Here is a 19593-nt window from a genome sequence, read left to right on the forward strand (position 1 = left end):
TACGATATGTGCACAGTATCCTGGTGATACCTCTCCAACTCTAGTAATCCTATTTCCTAAGGTATATCGATACCGGAAAGATTTTCCTCTACTGGCTATGTGGCGTACGAGCTCTGTATCTGTAGGCATTCTATCTGCTCTGTGTGAAAAGGTCATGGTAAGGTTGCTCCATGACACTTCCCAATTTCCCGGCTTACGGGGATTGGAGATATTAAAACATATGAGGGACCTATCCACATGGTATTGGTGGAGCTTCAAACTAGGAGGGCTGGAGATGTTAAACCTCCGGTCCACCGGTCTCCCACCACTTAGCTCAAGTACCTCCCCTAACGTTAAAGGAAATGGTACTAGCCCTGATTTGCTGTGACCCTGAGGTACTTGAGAGCATACCCAACAATCTGTTTGGTTTAATACGTTACCCACTAAGGAGTGATAGTCACTCAATGGATGCCGGTCTATATGGATATTAAAACTAGATTGGCATTTCTTTATGCATCCATCTTCAACCAGATTATCACAGAGCCTACAGATACAATTTTCTTCAGCTAACAATCCATCACAATTTCTTCTATCGGATCGTTTTCTGATACTTGCCTTTGCTTGTTGGTTTGGTTGATCTTGGAAAACTACGCCTCCATCATCATAATCGGAACCCATTCCAGAACCTCTTTCGACCTCTATGGTACTCTCGCCGGAACAGACTGCTCTGGTCAACATCATGGTTAACATCAAAATCCGGATCACAGTCTCTTGGGGCAAGTCCATCTTTGAGGAGGAAATAGAGAAGAATGAGGAGGGGGAAAAAGAAATTTTAAGGGAGAGGGGCTGGGAAGTGGAGAAAAACAATAAAAGGGAGAAGGGAGTCGACAACTGCTTTTGGTCTTCAAGGCTCAGGTGCCGCCTCAATCCTCCTGGAACAGACACTCCAGTGATACAACCTCTACCGTCTGTTCCTTATCACGGGACTTCTCTGGATCAGCAACCTTTTTGCAGTGGGATGAATGGACCCAAGTCTCTCTCTCAGCAACCTTCAATGCTGTGGTGCTAGTCAATAAGACCTGGTATGGTCCTTCCCATCTATCAATAAGACAACCTGAGCGTAGAAAATTTCGTATCATTACATAATCCCCAGGTTCAATGTCATGACAATTACTATCTGGTAAATCAGGAATCACCAACTTCAGATTATCATTTTGATTCCTCAACTGTTTACTCATGTTAATCAAGTACTTTACAGTTACTTCATTGTTACATTTCAAATCATCCTGAGGGTTAATCATGACATGCGGTTGTCGACCAAACAGAATTTCAAAAGGAGACAGATTAAGAGGGGACCTGGGAGTGGTTCTGATGCTATACAAAACAATGGGTAAAGCTTCTGGCCACGTCAATCCTGTCTCTGCCATTACTTTACTCAATTTATTTTTAATAGTGCTGTTCACTCTTTCGACCTTCGCACTCGCCTGTGGACGGTACGGAGTGTGCAGCTTGCTATCAATTCCCATCAACTTACACATTCCTTGAAAGACATCACCTGTAAAATGGGTACCCCTATCACTTTCAATGATTCTAGGGATACCATATCTACATACAAATTCCTGCACAATTTTCTTAGCTGTAAACATAGCGGTATTTGTAGCTGCTGGAAAAGCCTCGACCCAATTCGAGAAAACATCTATACAGACAAGTACATATTTCAAATTTCGACATGGGGGTAATTGAATGAAGTCAATTTGTATTACCTGGAAAGGGCCGCCGGCAGGTGGGATATGGGATGGTTCTGTAGGTATTGCTTTTCCAATATTCTTTCTCAGACAGGTAAGGCATGACATTGCTCTTTTACTCGCATGAGAGGAGAATCCTGGGGCGCACCAGTATGCTCTTACCAATTTGCACATCCCCTCCTTGCCTAGATGAGTCAGCCCGTGAGCTGCTTCAGCCAGACATGGAGGGTATGCCCTGGGGGCCACTGGTTTACCATGTCCATCCGTCCAGAGCCCTGAGGACTCCTGGCCATATCCCTTTGCCTTCCAGACTGCTCTTTCCTGTGTGGAACACAAATTCTGCATCTCACACAACTTCTGTGTGTTGATGGTATTAAATACCATCAACTGTGTGGTGTCTGTCCGTGTGGGGGTAGCAGCTGCAAGCTTTGCAGCTTCGTCTGCTCGGCTGTTACCAAGGGATACTGGGTCTTGGCTATATGTATGTGCTTTACATTTGATAACAGCCACTCTGTCGGGTTCCTGTATCGCTGTTAGAAGCCTTTTTATGTGAGCTGCATGCGCTATCGGTGTACCAGCTGCCGTCATGAAATTTCTGAGCCGCCATAGGGCTCCGAAATCATGGACTACCCCGAACGCGTATCTGGAATCGGTGTAGATATTGGCTGACTTACCCTTAGCCAATTCACATGCTCTGGTTAGGGCGACCAGTTCAGCAACCTGGGCTGAGTGAGGTGGGCCTAGCGGTTCCGCTTCTATGGTGTCTTGGTCATCTACGACTGCGTATCCAGTACACAAGTCTCCCGAGTCTGACTGTCTGTGACAACTACCGTCCGTGTAGAACGTGAGTTCTGCATCTTTCAGTGGATTGTCACTGATGTCAGGCCTTGCGGTAAAATTTTGGGTCAAATATTCCATACAATCATGTGTATCTTCCTTTGCATTAAATCCTCCTTCCCCATCACTCTCACCTTCCACCCTTTGTGTCTGACCAGGCACACCTGGGAGAAATGTTGCAGGATTTAATGCGCTGCATCTCCTTATGGTGATGTTTACGGGGGCCATTAATGCCAATTCCCATCTTGTAAACCTTGCTGATGAGACGTGTCTGGTTTGGGCAGAATTCAATAAGGCAGATACCGCATGCGGTGTATGGATTGTGAGGTTGTGGCCTAGCACGACATCTTCGCTTTTTGTCACTAGCAATGCTATCGCCGCAACGCTACGCAAGCATGTGGGGAGGGATCGCGCTACCGTATCTAGCTGGGCGCTGTAGTATGCAATTGGCCTGCTGGCATCACCGTGTTTTTGTGTTAGTACACCTGCTGCGCACCCAGCACTTTCTGTTCCGTATAGTTCAAAGGGTTTCCCATAGTCTGGCATACCTAGTGCTGGTGCCTGCGTTAGGCACTGTTTGAGTCTCTCAAATGCTGTTTCAGATTCGTCTGTATGCGAAATCCGATCAGGTTTGTTTGAAGAGACCATTTCCTGCAAAGGTAGCGCCAATATGGAAAACCCTGGGATCCAATTACGGCAATACCCACACATTCCTAAAAACGTCCTGATCTGTTGCTGGGTTTGTGGCAGTGTCATGTCTCTAATGGCTTGGATTCTATCAGCGGTCAGGTGTCTCAGTCCTTGTGTTAGACAGTGTCCCAAATATTTTACCTTAGTTTGGCATAATTGTAACTTGTCTTTGGAAACCTTGTGACCTGTGTCTGAAAGATGAAACAGGAGCTGTTTCGTATCCTTCAGAGATGCTTCCAGTGAATCTGAACACAGTAATAAATCGTCCACATACTGTATCAATACTGATCCACTGTCTGGTTGGAAAGACTGTAAACAATCATGCAAAGCCTGAGAAAATATACTTGGACTATCTATGAAACCTTGGGGTAACCGAGTCCACGTGTATTGGACTCCTCTGTATGTGAATGCAAACAAATATTGGCTGTCAGGGTGCAGAGGTACCGAAAAGAAAGCGGAGCAGAGGTCAATAACAGTGAAAAATTTGGCAGTGGGAGGAATTTGCATTAGGATGACAGCTGGATTAGGCACTACGGGGAACTGACTCTCAACTATTTTGTTAATCCCCCTTAGATCCTGCACTAGCCTGTAACCCCTCCCCCCACTCTTTTTAACAGGGAAGATGGGACTATTTGCGGTGCTGGACGTTCTTACTAGAATGCCCTGTTGTAGCAAACGCTCTATTACGGGAAAAACTCCTAACTCCACCTCTGGCTTCAGAGGATACTGTGGGATTTTTGGAGCTATCCTACCATCTTTTACTTGTACAACTACTGGAGCTACGTTTGCCATTAATCCAGTGTCCTGTCCATCTTTTGTCCAAAGTGACTCTGGTATCTGAGATATCATCTCTTCTACTTGGGATGGATTCCTATTTGTCATAATGGAATGGGACATTAATTTTGATGGGGAGTCTAACATGTCTCGTACTTCCTGAGCGTGATTCTCAGGGATGTCCAAGAATACACCTTCAGGAGTACAATAAATGACGCAACCCATTTTACATAGTAAGTCTCTTCCCAGGAGATTAGTTGGTGCAGATGCAGCCAGCAAAAAGGAATGCTTGGTATGCAAAGGCCCTATTGTAATCTCGGCTGGTTTGCTAACAGGGTAGTGCTGGACTACTCCTGTTACTCCCATGGCTGGAATTGTCCTACCAGTGGTTCTCATGCCCACTGTCGAATTTATCACTGACTTGGCCGCCCCTGTGTCTACAAGAAAGTTTAAAGTTTTACCAGCTACATTGATTGCAATTTCTGGTTCGTTTCCAAGACTAGCAATCAACTTAACTGGCTGCAGATTACAGGTATGGCCACACCCCTATTGGGTATGCTGACCTCCCTGAATCCCGCTGGCAGCAACTACTTGTGAGGGAGTTAGCTGGGAACTACCAGAGGCATGCCAGTCTCTGTTTGGGGGATATCTTTTTGTTTCCCCTGTATGTGGCTCAAAACTCCGCCTCTGTGGACCCTGCTCCCAATGTCGTGTGTTGTGTTGTTGTCTAGGGGGTTGAAAAGATCTTTGTACATTCTTTGTTCTACATTCTCGTGCAAAGTGTCCCGGTCTGTTACAAGAAAAACATGTTATTACACTTGCCTTACCCACAGGATTCGGTGGTACATACGCAGGCTGCCTTGTGGTCAGCGCCTGTATACTTACGGACATCAACTTATCACTTTGCGATTCCCTGTGCCTAGTGATGTTTCTGTCGTGATCAATAGCAGCCTCTCTCAAGCCGGACACTGACAGACCTCGCCAGCACGGTTGCGTGGTCTGAACCCTAGTCTTTAATGTTTCCTTTAAACCATCCATCAGTACAGATACTGCTACTTCTCGATGGTTTGGGTTGGTCTTAATGTCTTCTATACCAGTGTACTTTGCCATTTCTAATAGTGCCCGGTGAAAATATTCTGTTGCCGTTTCGGACTCCTTTTGCTTAATGGAAAATATTTTATTCCATTTAACAACGGCTGGGAAATACTCCTTTAGCTGTAAATTTATCCTTTTTACATTATCCTTGTTGTACACGTCTGTAAGCGGTACATCTTTATCCAATGCACAATCAGCTAAAAACTGAGTTGCATCAACATTGGAAGGTAAACAAGCTCTTAGCAGTATCTGCCAATCCTTGTTGTTGGGTTCTACAGTGTTACCTAGATCCCTGATGTATTTTTGGCTAGCAACTAAATCCTTTCTGGGGTCAGGAAATTCGGACACTATTGTTCTTAATTCCATTCTGGAAAATGGAGTGTACATGGCAATGTTCCTTATGGGAGTGGCTCCAGACACATCTGTTTTTCCATTGGGAACTGCTATTACCCTTACAGGAGCAATTCTAACAGCCTCTTCCTGTGTAGATTCTACAGCTTGTTGTGGTACAATTGTTTCAGTGTAGTGCATGGTGCCGTACTTACCCGTTGACACGACCTCACCTATCCCTCCGCTAGGGGCTTTCACTAATCTCGTGGGTGTCGCTGTGCCTACTGTGGTCTCTGCTATGGTGGCTGCAAGAGAGAGAGCTGAAATTGTTGCTGAATCGTCTTCTTGATCACACTCCTGAGGAAGGTTCAAAACAGGGTACATCTTGCACGGGTTAATACTTGCATGAGTTATTTGGTTAACATCATTAACATTTACAGGGTTACTAAGAGTTTGTGTTTTACAACCCAGTGCGTTTCTCTCCGCAATCAACTTCTCTCCTGCAATGTATGGTGGAGGAGGAGCTGTGGCAATCAACTTCCTGACTGCCCCAGATCCTGCCGCCAGAGCCAAACCTCTCTGTATCTCACCTTCCTGGTGCCATAACTGTAAATAATCATGATGCTGAATTCGTCTCTTTGCTGATTTTACGAGACATATCCTCCTCCTTAAATTTTGTAACACTTCTGGACTAAAGCTACCTATTCTTGGGAATTTGTCCCTGTCTTGTACAGTCATTCTCTCCCATTCATCACATAAAGATTCGGTGTGAATTCCATATTTTTCACACATTACATATCGTGCCGACCCAACTGGTCGGTTCACAGAATCAACCTGAACCAGGGTTGATCGCCCCCTACCTGAACAAATGGCCCCCATAATCTGCAGGCGTTGCTTATTCCTCCTTGAATATCAAGGCTTTCAGCGAACCCTTACAAACAAACCAAGATGTCCTTGGGCAGGCCGGCGGTGGTGGTTTATCAAGTACCCCACTTACTTCTCGCCCACGTTGGCCTGTGCTGCAATCACTGTAGCCAGAGCTGCTGGACCCAACCTAGGGCCCCTGTGAACCTTTAGTTTACTGGAACATATGAGGGTTACCCGCAGGACACTTACTCTTTCCAGTAAAGTTGGGGTTGTTAGATAGTTCCTGAGTGACCAGCGAACTTCCCTTCCAAAAATAAAAAATTACACAAATCACGTCAGAATGTACAGATAGCGTTTGTGACCACTTTACTCTAATGGTATTAGGTCAGATTACTAACTACTGCACACAATAACGTGCGGTCCAATCGTTCAGTATACGAGCACTACTTGTCATGTACTGAAAGATCAATGGAATCTATGTTTCCGGCTGCGATTCCTTCAGCCAGAGCTTGTATGGCCTATATGGGTTCTGCACCAACACCCCAGGCGTTGTGCCACTGGACTTTTATAGCGGACCTTTTACCTTACGACCTCCTGGTCTTGTTACCTTATGACCTCCTGGTCTTGTTACCTTATGACCTCCTGGTCTTGTTACCTTATGGTCCGCTATACTCTAATGCTCAAATATTATTTAACCAGGGATGCCTCCCTGGCCACCGTATATGTCACTTACACGTATGTCCCTTGACGAGTACCCGGCTTTCCTTTTGGTTCCACCTTAAAGTTATATAAACTTTTGTATACAAAACACACTCACTCAACACATGTACACTTTTGTTTCTATATCTATTTCTGCGCAGAAATTGTCTTTAGGCCAAAAGTGTTACCAATTAGGAGCAGGATCTGTTAAACTAAATTTCAGATTTTCCAAAAAATAGATTTGCGTTATTTACCGCTTCGCGTTATCTATCGCCTTTGCGTTAATTATCGCCTTTGCGTTACTTCACTTTATCACAACTTGAGCTACGTGGGCGTAACCGGACGCTACGTTGCGTAATGAACGCTGCGTGCGTCTGCCTTTTGGATTGCGTACGCTAGTCTTTGTTAGCGACACGTGTACGCAATGCAAAGGATCCACCGTAACACAATATATACTTTTATCAATGTAAATGATCCCTGATCATCTACCGCAATCCACACTGACTGCCTTGTATCTCAGACAAACCGTGTGTTTGTTCTATACTTTAACTATCACCTCTACTATGAAATAACAGCAAATCTCTTTTTAGCACTTTCTATCAACTATAAAATTGGCAAACAGGAATAGTGATATACGAAAAATGAAACAGAAATGCAGATATATGTATGCGTGCGTGTATACGCAAGACAGAAGAGAAATAAAACAGTTTTAAAAAAGACACAAGCGTTTTGTTCTTACTTCCGGTTCCCGGATTCCTTCAGCATTCTTTATCTAAGCGAAGCAGACGCTTATCCCGTCAGCACTGTGAGACAACCTCCCACCCTTTGCTGGAGGGATAATGTCTGCTGATCTACCTAGTGCAGATATGAGAAGGATAGGACGAGCCCGCAATAACGTGCACTCGCAGGCGCGGTATGCGTATTTACGGTAGAGTTTATGTAGTCGTAGCGTGCGACTCATTCGTTACAAATGTTCACAATTAATGTAGTTTATAGATCATGGTCCCTTTGATAGATTCTGAAAGTTTGGTTAAAATACAATGTCCCAGAGCTGAGGAATCCCTCTTTATATCGTACAAAGGGTCTAACAGGAATCATACAGCAGTGTTTGGTACCCATCGGAAGAGTATTTAATTAGCAATATTCCGGTGTTGGTTTGGAGCGTATTAATCGCTCGTGCGAATAGTTATGGACATAAGAAGTTTATGTCCATTTCTATTAATTACACATACTCAGGTATGCGGCGGGAAACCCAGTTTCCCACCCACCTGAGCTGTTGGAAATCGTCACAGCCCACCTGTATGAATCACCCTATGACCTTTTGTTATGATACAGGGCCGAATTCCTTCGGCCAATGGACAATGGGATTGTAGGACCAGGAGATTGCATTGTGTGTGGGGCATAAATAGGCAGGCCGACCACATCCAGCTCACTCTCTCATCAACGGTTATCTGCTGATAGCCGGGAGCTGGATATCGAGGCGCAGGCGATCATACCCTTTGTGCGTAAGTTTCTCTCCGTTATCATTGTCTTTCTGTGAGCCAATTTCTCTCATCTCATCTCTCTCTCTCTCTCTCTGGTCTGTTCTCTTCAACTTTCCCTTACGGTACTTGTCCGCTATCGGTCTCGCGCCGGTATTTAGCCTTAGATGGAGTTTACCACCCGCTTTGGGCTGCATTCCCAAACAACCCGACTCCGGGGAGACCGGGTCCCGCCGCGCCGGGGGCCGCCACCGGCCTAACACCGTCCGCGGGCTGGGCCTCGATCAGAAGGACTTGGGCCCCCGAGCGACGCCGGGGTGGGTCCGGTCTCCCGTACGCCACATCTCCCGCGCCCGCCGGGCGGGCGGGGATTCGGCGCTGGGCTCTTCCCTCTTCACTCGCCGTTACTGGGGGAATCCTGGTTAGTTTCTTTTCCTCCGCTTAGTAATATGCTTAAATTCAGCGGGTCGCCACGTCTGATCTGAGGTCTGTCAGAGCATTCCCTGTGTGTGTGCGGTGTGTCGGTACGGCTGTGTCGACATGTTTGATGAGGAGGCTTATGTGGAGGCGGAGCAGATGACGATAAATGTGATGTCACCCCCTGCGGGGCCGACACCTGAGTGGATGGTTATGTGGAAGGAATTACGTGACAGTGTCGACTCCTTACATAAAAGGTTTGACGACATACCAAATATGGGACAGCCGGCTTCTCAGCCTGTGCATGCCCAGGCGTCTCAAAAGCCATCAGGGGCTGTAAAACGCCCGCTACCTCAGATGGCAGACACAGATGTCGACACGGATACTGACTCCAGTGTCGACGACGATGAGACTAATGTAACTTCCAATAGGGCCACACGTTACATGATTGAGCCAATGAAAAATGTGTTGCACATTTCTGATGTTACCCCAGGTACCACAAAAAAGGGTATTATGTTTGGAGAGAAAAAAACTACCAGTAGTTTTTCCTCCATCTGAGGAATTAAATGACGTGTGTGAAGAAGCGTGGGCTTCCCCCGATAAGAAACTGGTAATTCTAGAAGGTTACTAATGACGTACCCTTTCCCGCCAGAGGATAGGTCACGTTGGGAAACATCCCCTAGGGTGGATAAAGCGCTCACACGCTTGTCAAAGAAGGTGGCACTACCGTCTCCGGATACGGCCGCCCTAAAGGAACCTGCTGATAGAAAGCAGGAGGCTATCCTGAAGTCTGTATATACACACACAGGTATTATACTGAGACCAGCTATTGCTTCAGCATGGATGTGCAGTGCTGCAGCTGCGTGGTCAGATTCCCTGTCGGAAAATATTGATACCCTAGACAGGGACACTATATTGCTAACCGTAGAGCATATTAAAGACGCAGTCTTATACATGAGAGATGCACAGAGGGATATTTGCCGGCTGGCATCTAAAATAAGTGCAATGTCCATTTCTGCCAGGAGAGGGTTATGGACTCGGCAGTGGACAGGTGATGCAGATTCTAAAAGGCACATGGAAGTTTTGCCTTATAAGGGTGAGGAGTTGTTCGGGGATGGTCTCTCGGACCTCGTTTCCACAGCAACAGCTGGGAAGTCTGCATTTTTACCCCATGTTCCCTCACAGCCAATGAAAGCACCGTATTATCAGGTACAGTCCTTTCGGCCCCATAAGGGCAAGCGGGTAAAAGGCGCGTCCTTTCTGCCCAGAGGCAGAGGTAGAGGGAAAAAGCTGCAGCATACAGCCAGTTCCCAGGAGCAAAAGTCCTCCCCCGCTTCCTCCAAGTCCACCGCATGACGCTGGGGCTCCACAGGCGGAGCCAGGTACGGTGGGGGCCCGTCTCAAAAACTTCAGCAATCAGTGGGCTCGCTCACGGGTGGATCCCTGGATCCTCCAAGTAGTATCTCAGGGGTACAAGCTGGAATTCGAGACATCTCCCCCCCGCCGTTTCCTCAAATCTGCCTTGCCAACAACTCCCTCAGGCAGGGAGGCAGTGCTAGAGGCAATTCACAAGCTGTATTCCCAGCAGGTGATAGTCAAGGTGCCCCTACTTCAACAAGGACGGGGTTACTATTCCACAATGTTTGTGGTACCGAAACCGGACGGTTCGGTGAGACCCATTTTAAATTTGAAATCCTTGAACACATATATAAAAAAATTCAAGTTCAAGATGGAATCGCTCAGGGCGGTTATTGCAAGCCTGGACGAGGGGGATTACATGGTATCACTGGACATCAAGGATGCTTACCTGCATGTCCCCATTTACCATCCTCACCAGGAGTACCTCAGATTTGTGGTACAGGATTGTCATTACCAATTCCAGACGTTGCCGTTTGGTCTATCCACAGCTCCGAGGGTCTTTACCAAGGTAATGGCCGAAATGATGATACTCCTTCGAAAGAAGGGAGTTTTAATTATCCCGTACTTGGACGAGCTCCTGATAAAGGCGAGGTCCAGGGAGCAGTTGTTGGTCGGGGTAGCACTATCTGGGGAGGTGCTACAACAGCACGGCTGGATTCTAAATATTCCAAAGTCACAGCTGGTCCCTACGACACGTCTACTGTTCCTGGGGATGGTTCTGGACACAGAACAGAAAAAAGTGTTTCTCCCGGAGGAGAAGGCCAAGGAGCTGTCATCTCTAGTCAGAGGCCTCCTAAAACCAAAACAGGTGTCGGTGCATCACTGCACGCGGATCCTGGGAAAGATGGTAGCTTCCTACGAAGCAATTCCATTCGGCAGGTTCCATGCAAGAACCTTTCAGTGGGACCTGTTGGACAAGTGGTCCGGATCGCATCTTCAGATGCATCGGCTGATAACCCTGTCTCCAAGGACCAGGGTGTCTCTGCTGTGGTGGCTGCAAAGTGCTCATCTTCAAGAGGGCCGCAGATTCGGCATACAGGACTGGGTCCTGGTGACCACGGATGCCAGCCTTCGAGGCTGGGGGGCAGTCACACAGGGAAGAAACTTCCAAGGACTATGGTCAAGTCAGGAGACTTCCCTACACATAAATATTCTGGAACTGAGGGCCATTTTCAATGCCCTAAGTCAGGCAAAACCCTTGCTTCAAAACAAGTCGGTACTGATCCAGTCAGACAACATCACGGCAGTCGCCCATGTAAACCGACAGGGCGGCACGAGAAGGAGGACGGCGATGGCAGAAGCCACAAGGATTCTCCGATGGGCGGAAAATCACGTGTTAGCACTGTCAGCAGTGTTCATTCCGGGAGTGGACAACTGGGAAGCAGACTTCCTCAGCAGGCACGACCTCCACCCGGGAGAGTGGGGACTTCATCCAGAAGTCTTCCAACTGATTGTAAACCGTTGGGAAAGGCCACAGGTGGACATGATGGCGTCCCGCCTAAACAAAAAGCTAGAAAAATATTGTGCCAGGTCATGAGACCCTCTGGCGATAGCTGTGGACGCTCTAGTGACACCGTGGGTGTACCGGTCGGTTTATGTGTTCCCTCCTCTTCCTCTCATACCAAAGGTACTGAGGATAATAAGGAGAAGAGGAGTAAGAACTATACTCATTGTTCCGGATTGGCCAAGAAGAGCTTGGTACCCGGAACTTCAAGAAATGATCTCAGAGGACCCATGGCCTCTGCCGCTCAGACAGGACCTGCTGCAGCAGGGGCCCTGTCTGTTCCAAGACTTACCGCGGCTGCGTTTGACGGCATGGCGGTTGAACACCGGATCCTGAAAGAAAAGGTCATTCCGGAGGAAGTCATTCCTACGCTGATTAAAGCTAGGAAAGAAGTGACCGCAAACCATTATCACCGCATTTGGCGAAAATATGTTGCGTGGTGTGAAGCCAGGAAGGCCCCAACGGAGGAATTTCAGCTGGGCCGTTTTCTGCACTTCCTACAGTCAGGGGTGACTATGGGCCTCAAATTGGGTTCCATTAAGGTCCAGATTTCGGCTCTATCGATTTTCTTCCAGAGAGAACTGGCTTCACTACCTGAAGTTCAGACTTTTGTTAAAGGAGTGCTGCATATTCAGCCCCCTTTTGTGCCTCCAGTGGCACCTTGGGATCTCAACGTGGTGTTGGATTTCCTAAAGTCACATTGGTTTGAGCCACTTAAAACCGTGGAATTGAAATATATCACGTGGAAAGTGGTCATGTTGTTGGCCTTGGCTTCGGCCAGGCGTGTATCAGAATTGGCGGCTTTGTCATGTAAAAGCCCTTATCTGATTTTCCATATGGATAGGGCAGAATTGAGGACTCGTCCCCAATTTCTCCCTAAGGTGGTATCAGCCTTTCATCTGAACCAACCTATCGTGGTGCCTGCGGCTACTAAAGACTTGGAGGCTTCCAAGTTGTTGGACGTAGTCAGGGCCCTGAAAATTTATGTTTCCAGGACAGCTGGAGTCAGAAAGACTGACTCGCTATTTATCCTGTATGCGCCCAACAAGTTGGGTGCACCTGCTTCAAAGCAGACTATTGCTCGCTGGATCTGTAGTACGATTCAGCTTGCACATTCTGCGGCTGGACTGCCGCATCCTAAATCAGTGAAAGCCCATTCCACGAGGAAGGTGGGCTCTTCTTGGGCGGCTGCCCGAGGGGTCTCGGCTCTACAACTTTGCCGAGCAGCTACTTGGTCGGGGTCAAACACATTTGCTAAATTCTACAAGTTTGACACCCTGGCTGAGGAGGACCTAGAGTTTGCCCATTCGGTGCTGCAGAGTCATCCGCACTCTCCCGCCCGTTTGGGAGCTTTGGTATAATCCCTATGGTCCTTACGGAGTCCCAGCATCCACTTAGGACGTCAGAGAAAATAAGAATTTACTCACCGGTAATTCTATTTCTCGTAGTCCGTAGTGGATGCTGGGCGCCCATCCCAAGTGCGGATTGTCTGCAATACTTGTATATAGTTATTGTTTAACTAAAGGGTTATTGTTGAGCCATCTGTTGAGAGGCTCAGTTGTTGTCATACTGTTAACTGGGTATTGTATCACGAGTTATACGGTGTGATTGGTGTGGCTGGTATGAGTCTTACCCGGGATTCAAAATCCTTCCTTATTGTGTCAGCTCTTCCGGGCACAGTATCCTAACTGAAGTCTGGAGGAGGGTCATAGAGGGAGGAGCCAGTGCACACCAGTTAGACCAAAAGCTTTCTTTTAGTTGTGCCCAGTCTCCTGCGGAGCCGCTATTCCCCATGGTCCTTACGGAGTCCCAGCATCCACTACGGACTACGAGAAATAGAATTACCGGTGAGTAAATTCTTATTATACTTTCAAGGTGTGTGTCTCCTGTTTTTATTGGGGTATTTTTTTAGTAGTAGTACTACAGGTACCAGCGGGCCCGGTTTTCCACCGCATGCTGGTACTTGTGGTTCTCCAAGTACCAGCTTGCGGGGGAGGCTTGCTGGGACTTGTAGTACTGCTACTAAAAACAATGGCCCTCATTCCGAGTTGATCGGTCGCAAGGCGAATTTAGCAGAGTTACACACGCTAAGCCGCCGCCTACTGGGAGTGTATCTTAGCATCTTAAAATTGCGACCGATGTATTCGCAATATTGCGATCACAAACTACTTAGCAGTTTTAGAGTAGCTTCAGACTTACTCTGCCTGTGCGATCAGTTCAGTGCTTGTCGTTCCTGGTTTGACGTCACAAACACACCCAGCGTTCGCCCAACCACTCCCCCGTTTCTCCGGCCACTCCTGCGTTTTTTTCCGGAAACGGTAGCGTTTTCAGCCACACGCCCATAAAACGCCGCGTTTCCGCCCAGTAACACCCATTTCCTGTCAATCACATTACGATCGCCGGAGCGATGAAAAAGCCGTGAGTAAAAATACTTTCTTCATAGCAAAGATACTTGGCGCAGTCGCAGTGCGAATATTGCGCATGCGCACTAAGCGGAATTTCACTGCGATGCGATGAAAAATACCGAGCGAACGACTCGGAATGAGGGCCAATATTCACATTTTTACAAAAAGGCTATCAGCCCCCCATCCGCCGCCCTTGGATGGGGGGGACAGCCTCGGGCTTCACCCCTGGCCCTTGGGTGGCTGGAGGGGGACGACCCCTCGACTTAAGGGGTTCCCACTCCTCCAGGGTACCCCGGCCAGGGGTGACTAGGTGGGCACGTAATGCTAGGGCCGCAGGTACCAATATAAAAGTGTCCCCCGGCTCTGGCATTATGTACCTGGCTAGTGGAGCCCGGTGCTAGTTTCAAAAATACGGGGGACCCCTACGCTTTTTGTCCCCCGTATTTTTGGAACCAGGACCAGGCGCAGAGCCCGGTGCTGGTTTATGAAATATGGGGGAACTCCGGTCATTTTGTTCCACATATTTTGTGAACCAGGACCGGCTCAAAGAGCCCGAGGCTGGTTTTGTTTATGGGGGAAACCCCACGCATTTTTTTTTTTACATTTTTAACAATGTTCTTTTTTTTTACGAAAGGTGCACAATGAAGCCCAGCACGGATCTCACAGATCCGGCCGAGATTCATTGTGTTAATGTCGGCAGTGTTTTACAATTCACTCCCGTAAAACACTGCCAAAAAATACGAATGACATCGACATCGGAAAATACGAAAATGCAGAATACGACAGCTTAGTAAATTAGTCGTAATAAATTCAAAAAGTTGCAAATTTGCACTTTCGATGTCATTCGTGTTTGAACTTTAACCTCATTCGGAAAAATACGAATTTTAGTAAATTTACCCCTATTAGTCTATGAACTAGATATTGATTTATTTTATTGATAAAATATTTAGCACATTTACGTGAACAAAACATTGTGCAATAATACGTACCCCATAAATTATAAAAATGGGGGAACAATGGACTATTAGTTCTTTAATACTTCTTCAGTTAGGCCACATGAGCTGCTCTGAGCTATCTATTAAATAGCGAAATAGGAGTGATTTTCAGACTATATTGGCCAGAAAAAATGCGTGGTTTGTTAAAAATTCACGCATCAAGAATGATACAAAGTGAAATGAAAATATATACCGCGATACGCTCTATAATGAGATTAGGTAATAGCAAGATGACTTCATATGCTTAGATCCAATCGTATCACACCTTAAATAATGGGAATGTGCCTATTAGTGCACTGTCAATAATTACATACATAATAAATTCATTATACATATAGACATTGTAAAGAATATATATATAAATATATATGTAAATATTATATTCTTTTTACACTAAATATGTAAAACATAATAAAAATTGGAACTGAATGGTATATAACTTGTTACTCATAATGTGAGACCAAATACAAAAAAACCCTAAACTTGAGATCTAATTGAACAAAGAATAAATCAGAAAAATAATACCTTTGTGGTAGGTTTAAACCCTAATTTCCCATGATACTTACTGGGAGCTTTTGCAGGTTACCGAACATGTGTATGCAGCCCTCAGGGTGAAGGATAGTGATTGAATCCTCCCTGGATTGCCTTATACCACCATCAGTGCATGTCATCATTTCCTCCCCTTTAAATTGATATGAGGGTGATATCTTATTAGCTAAAACTTGTTCTATACTCCCCTATATTCCGGTTTAAAGCTAACGGATATGGGAAACCTATTCAGTATAAACTGAAAATTTAAATGGATCCAACATGGAGAAATCCTGTTAATTATAAAAACTTCCATAGTGCCTTGCATTTCATGGGAGTCCAAGGAGCTATTTCATAGTGTACGCTAATGGTGCTCTGTTTCCCCCAGGAATCTGGGTTAACTACTGAAGGTTCCCACCTACTGTACCTAAAGCAGAGGGTATCAGTCCCCTCCCTGGTTCCCCTCTCCGGCCGCAGCACTTCCTGTCATCGTGAGTGGCTGTCCAAAGCCTCGCCCACTCACTCCCTGGTGCCTGTCCGCTGTATAGATCACCAGGCATTGCAGAGGCTTCACAGGCTTTCCCGGCTTCCCGTGCGCTCCGCACTTACCCCTTACTGCCTCCTGTAGTATGTGTAGCGAGAGACTTCCACGTTACTGTGCTGTGTAATGTGACTGATGGATGCTACTGGCGGTGTAATGTGATTAGTGGACACTACTGTGCGGTGTAATGGGACTAACGGACTCCACTGGGCGGTGTAATGTGACAAACGGACGCTACTGTGCGGTGCAATATGACAAACAGACGCTACTGTGCGGTGTAATATGACAAACGGACACTTCTGTGTAGTGTGATATGACTAACGGACACTACTGTGCGGTGTCATGTGACTAACGGATGGTACTGTGTGGTTTAATGTGAACTGGTACTATTCTGTGGCCACGCTCCTTAACCATAAAGCCACGCACCTATATTTTTGACGTGCCCCTTCGGCCCGCACTGCAATATTTTATATATGGAGGGAAGAGGGGGCACCAATTCTCTTTTTGGCACAGGGCACCAAAATGTCTGGTTATAGCTGTGACCCAAAGCCACATCCCTGACCCATATAATAATCTTTTAATGTATATCTAAACATACTTTAGATAGTATTTATTTTATTTGGAAAAAATACACAAGGTACTGTGACACAATTGATGTTATAGTTGCAGAGCATCACAGGAGACTAGAGGATCTATTTCCTTTATCTGTGTGCTCTTTATAAGGCCACTATGTAAAGTGCAAGAATATTTGCCACATTTCATGACGGTGATCTGCCAGTGTTCTCAACAACAGATATATCTGCAGATATCAGTGGTGGTTTCTCAGTGTGTACCATCTACAGATATATATACAGATCGGTTGATCTGCAGATATATCTTTAGGTGTGTACCCAGCTTTATACATAACACAGCCAACACTTCGATATTCCTATATAGTGGATGTAATTCTCAGTATTTGTCATTGACAGCTGCACAGTCCCACTTGTGTAATCCTTTGTAAAGCATGTAATTCTCAGTATATGTCAGTGACAGCTGTACCACAGCACTTCTATAATACTATATACTGTATTTAAGTCTCAGTATATCAGGGACGGATTGGCTATAGGGCCCCACCCCCACATGACAGGCAGCTCACCACACTCAGGGGCAGATGTATTAACCTGGAGAAGGCATAAGGAAGTGATCAACCAGTGATATGCGCAAGGTGATAAAGGCACCAGCCAATCAGTTCCAATATGTAAATTAACAGGAGCTGATTGGCTGGTGTGTTATCACTTTGCACATATCACTGGTTTATCACTTCCTTATGCCTTCTCCAGGTTAATACATCTGCCCCTCAGTACACTGCAATGTCCCCATTCATTCTGTTATTCCACCCCTGCAGTACAGCAACTCTGCATCCAGTGATGTTGCCATGACTACACGGTATGTTACACCTCTTGTGCTGCCCATGTCGGGCCACTTCTACAAAATTGTACAGGGCCACTTTTAGTTCCCAATCAGCCCCTAGTCCCAGACACAACTGCAGTAAAAATACAAGGAAGGCCCTATTTGCAAACAATCAGGAGGAATCCCGCACCCCTCAACAGACCCCACCCCCTCATCAGACCGCACCCCTATTAGGGCTGCTTTCATAAATTTCCCGGGCTAGTTTTCCATCCCAATCCACCCCTGGTATACAGTATGTCACTGACAGCTGCACAGTATCACTTGTGTAATCCTTTTTAAAGTATGTAATTCTCAGTCTATGTCACTGACTACTGCAGCACAGCACTTCAATAATACTGTATACTGGATGTAATTCTCTGTATACAGTATTACAATGCTCTCTGTATTATCTGGCTGTAACTGTGATGCTCTCTATATTATTTAGAGGTCACTGTGATGTTCCCTGTATTATATGGAGATCACTGATGCTCTTTGGTTTATATGGTGCTTATCTACATTATATGGTTGTCACTATAATATTTTATACATTATCTAGCAGTCACTGAGATGCTCTCTGCAGGCCCAGCGACAGCGAGGACAAAGGGGCACCCGTACAGGGCCCTGAGACTCAGCGGGATCCAAGAATAAGGGGCACAAAAAATTAGACCGCACCACCTAATAATGCATTTAAGTAAGAAAACAATTAGCAGGCCCTCAAACCCCTCCTGCCTCCTTTCCCCCGTCACTAGGTCCAGTCCCTGTGGTCCATGCTGTATTGCAGTCATTCCGCACATCACTGCACTACCACTTCCCTGTCTGTCCCTGATACTACCACCAAAGAGCTGGGGAGCCCAGCAGGAAAACCGCCAACCGGGTTGACTAACAGTCTGACTCATAGGCTCTATACAGAACCTGCCCCCCCCCCCACACCCCCACCGCTGACCAACTCCGCTCCGTACAGACAAAACAGACAAGAGACGCCCTGGCTGTGGTGAGCTCCTTTACATACAGTATATATATATATATATATATATATATATATATATATATACTATTTTTTAAAGCCAAGGTGGATTGCGGGGGCCCCAGAGATAATGGAGTACCGGGCCCCAAGATTTCTGTAGCCAGCCCTGTGCAGGTGTCTGTAATTCTGGCTCTTGCGTCAGCCTGCTCCTGGAGACATGGGACGGGGGAAGGCAGGTCAAGTGCAATAAGGTAGTGTTTGCTTACTTATGAACATGCGCAGTCTAGGATATACTATAGCAGCTTTATTTGTTGGTGGTCAGGAGTCAGTGCAAATAGCAGATGATAATGATCATGAGTATCGCCAGCACTGGCAAACTGCTTGTGATTAACTGTTCGTGAATAAACCACTGACATTGATTAGTGTTTCTTTGCTGGCAGGCTTATATTTTGCTTTTGTGTGGGTGTTTAAGTCAAAAACATTTTCTTTTTTCTTGTATACATGATGGGGAGTTGTTCCTGAAATATTAAAGAAATGTGAAGTTTTATTGATGCCTAATAGCAAATTCGTATATTGCAAAGAGAACAAATTATTATAAATAGGGGCTTAAGTGTATGTGACATATGCCTGGTGTAAATCTGGTGTACAAGCTACTACTGGTGCTGACCTGCAACAGGTGATCTAACTAGTGTGGCAAGTTCCTCTTCTGCCTCCCCGAGTTCCCTTTTACTCCTCTTTTCCAGCTTGTCTCTCTATTTCTCTACGCCTTCCTGTCCCTGCATGAGACCTCTTCCCATCATCCCAAATTCCCTACCCTTCCACCCCTCTAGCCTGTCTCTCTATTCCTGCACTTGCTCCCAACCTCTGCAGAGACCAGTGAGATCATCCTTCCAAG

The 19593-nt window shown here is 46.3% G+C and overlaps 1 protein-coding gene and 1 long non-coding RNA gene across 5 annotated transcripts in view; one reads left to right on the plus strand and one right to left on the minus strand.

The window, feature by feature from the left end:
• Positions 1-19593, plus strand: part of MCF2 (MCF.2 cell line derived transforming sequence) — a 360378-nt gene that overhangs the window by 88355 nt on the left and 252430 nt on the right. The gene's annotated exons all lie outside the window — the stretch shown is intronic.
• Positions 19004-19593, minus strand: part of LOC134949067 (uncharacterized) — a 42812-nt gene continuing 42222 nt past the window's right edge. The window contains exon 3 of the long non-coding RNA XR_010183094.1: positions 19004-19216. This is a non-coding gene — a long non-coding RNA (uncharacterized LOC134949067). The remainder of the gene's footprint in view (positions 19217-19593) is intronic.

The sequence above is a fragment of the Pseudophryne corroboree genome, chromosome 8, assembly GCF_028390025.1.
Source record: "Pseudophryne corroboree isolate aPseCor3 chromosome 8, aPseCor3.hap2, whole genome shotgun sequence".
NCBI classification, from domain to species: domain Eukaryota; kingdom Metazoa; phylum Chordata; class Amphibia; order Anura; family Myobatrachidae; genus Pseudophryne; species Pseudophryne corroboree.